Source organism: Grammomys surdaster, unplaced genomic scaffold (assembly GCF_004785775.1).
Source record: "Grammomys surdaster isolate TR1022 unplaced genomic scaffold, NIH_TR_1.0 133, whole genome shotgun sequence".
NCBI lineage: Eukaryota > Metazoa > Chordata > Mammalia > Rodentia > Muridae > Grammomys > Grammomys surdaster.
The window spans coordinates 7,709,005-7,712,156 of record NW_021604591.1 but is presented as its reverse complement, the minus strand read 5'-3'; positions in this window follow the sequence as shown (position 1 = coordinate 7,712,156).

The following is a 3,152-nucleotide window of genomic DNA, read 5'->3' as shown; positions in this document are numbered from 1 at the left end:
CATGATATGTGCAATTTAATAATACGAAAAGTAGAATTAAAGAAAATAACCACTCATGAACTTTCCATAAAGAAATGTGAGGCAAATATGTTTACAGAAAAAAAAACATTGTTCACAATTATTTGTAGAGAAAGTCATCCATCAAAATAGTAAAGTTACTGATACTTTCTAAAAAAAAAATGAACAAAGATTCAGAATTGAACAAATATCAGATTTCTTAATGAAAATACCTGTCAAGGAAGAAATAAAGATATTATTTCAATATTCTAAAGAAAACAAGTATAAGAAAACATTTTATATAACTTTAACTATCTTTGAATGAAAAATTTGAAGGCTATGTTTCACATATAATTAAGAGGTGTATTGAGGAGAATGTGGAGGATATGCATGGAAAAGAAGAACAGACATCCAATATACTACCTTATATCAATCTCTCATGCACCTTTTGTGGTTGTTTAAATAAGAATTGTCCACATCAGCTTGAAAGTGTGAGTATTTGGACCCCAAATAGAAGAAACATTTTGGAAGGATTAGGAAGTGTGGTATTGTTGGCTAGTGTTGGCTAGTGCATGTTGTATGGTTTCAAAATACTCCTGCCAGTCCCAGTGCATCCTTTCTGCTTCCTTTGTTGGTGGCAGAAATATGAGCTCTGATTTGTTCCTGTTCCCATTACTTTATCCACTATTATGGACTCTGTCAGGAACCTTAAACAGCATAAAACATTTGTATAAGTTGATGTGAGTGTGGTGTCTTATCACAGCAACAGAAAAGGAGCTAATACACTTTTCAAGTCTAATCCAGCAATATCATTTCATACATTATCAATACAGGCATGGAAACAGTTGACAGTGTGATAAGAATTGCTTGATGTTTAGGAAAATATTATTGATGATCAAAAATGACTCCAAGGAAAATTAAGAAAAAAAATCACTTGTTAGTGGCAACAGAAAAACAGGTGAAACTAATAAGTTTTCAGTTCAGCAATTCATTCTATTTCTGAAATCAGAAAAGAAGAAACAAGCATAAGTAATTGAAAATTTACCAAGAATAAAACACAAAGACATATCCCAATAACATAACCCACACATGTAATTAAATTATTTAAATTTAACAATAGGGATGAAGAATCCTTCAGTCTAAATAGTTACATAAGACTGTGTAACATATAGTTCAAACATGCACACTTTAAATAAATATTATTCAGAATTTTGCGAATAATGAACTTGTAACTTGTTGCAGGTAGTGGGTGAGCTTAGATAACAAATTTAATTTCAAAACAGGGTAGAATTTAAAATAAAAAAAACTTTATATAAGAAACTTATTATGTGTTGATAAGATAAACACAATGAAGACAAGATTGGAAGGTACACAGCACACACAGTAGATGACAGGTTTCCCTTGAAGGACAAGACACAATAACTGTCAATAATAAAGAATGAAAGTCAATGTTTATATTGTCATTTTCAGTCATAGATAGAAAAAAGGAACAAGCCAAGAAAATGACAAAGAAATTATTTAACTAGTATGAGGGTATGTTTCATATGTACTTAAAAAAGCTTAATTGATGTTGAGGTGTCTTTGCAGGTGACATAGTCTTCTTAGGGGAGATAGTTCTGAAAACTTGATGGCTATCAATGCTGGCCTGAGTCAGTGGCTTTTGGGTTCTAGTCTCAAAAATTCAAAGAATAAAATTCACAGACCAAAGACGGAAATCTTCAGAGAGTTCAGAGAGAAGCTCCTTATAGAATTTGGATGGATGCTTATGAGGAAGCCATGTCACTTATGTTAGCAACATGTCAGCCACAGACAGAACGGCAACTTCATGAAAGAAAAGGAATGGGGCATGCTTCAAACAGTGTGGAAGCAGAGAGTGCCAGAATGTTCTTAGGATCTCTGCAACACCTGAAGTAAGTAGACAGAAAAGAAGAAAAAGTCTCAGAGGGGTGGGAAGATCTGAAAGAACCTCATGATGACGCATCATCATGTACTATGTACTGGAATCATCATGTGTACTGGGATCATCATGTGTACTGGGATCATCATGTGTACTGGGATCACCATGTGTACTGGAATCATCATGTGTACTGGGATCATCATGTGTACTGGGATCAAGGAGGTAGGAATTATGGGAAGGAAAAGAACATTATTTCATTAAAGGGATAATTGTTCCTCTTACCTCTTTAATAGGGTTTAAAGTAGATTCACCTTTGTAAGGATGGTCATGCCTTTCTGAGGGGTGGCCCTTATCCAGGTTATTGATCTCCCCAACTGGATTGTATCTTTTATGTTTCAGGTATCCTGGAATGCTAGTTCATGAAATAGCTTTTGCTAATGAGACTATACAGATCCCTGGTCAAACATACTGAAGCAACCCAAGACTCCATCGGTAGAAATAGATATCCAGATAGGTAGGTGGTTTGAGGGCAATCAGATTCAGCACGAAGAAGAGAGAAAGCAGCCACATTAGTAGAACAAAAAGAATGTTCCTAGATAGGAGGCTACATTAAAACTCTCAGAAATGTAATAGATAACATTTTATTTAAAATATATTGAGTTAACCTTCATGGCTAAGATTGTTGTTCTAAGACTTGTGACATGTATATTTTACCAACTGCATACCAAAATCTTGCATCAATAATAAGGAATGTATTTTGTGAATAAAAGACTTTTATAGACCTATTTTTTTCATGGCGGGAAAAGGTGATGGAGTTAAAAGAAAGGACAGGTGTCTTCATTTTGGATCAAGTCAACTCAAGTTGTTTCTTTATCTACTTTAATATGATGTAAAAGAATAAAACATCACAGGATACAATCTACAGCAACTTTAATTTTTTTTACAGATTAAAGAGGGAAAAATTTCAAATTGTCAAATAGTTGTACTCATACTAATGTTTTTAGGCAGTGAGTTTTACTCTTACGGATGGGTCAAGGCCAAATCCATGTGCAGAGTGAGTTTATATGCTCACACATATTCACACAAAATAGAAAGAAAGAAAGAAAGAAAGAAAGAAAGAAAGAAAGAAAGAAAGAAAAAAAGAAAGAAAGAAAAGAAGGAAAGAAAGAAAAGAAAGAAAGAAAGGGAAAGAGAGAGAGAAAGAGGCAGAGAGAGAAAGGGAGGGAAGGAGGGACAGAGAGACAGAGAGGGGGTGGGG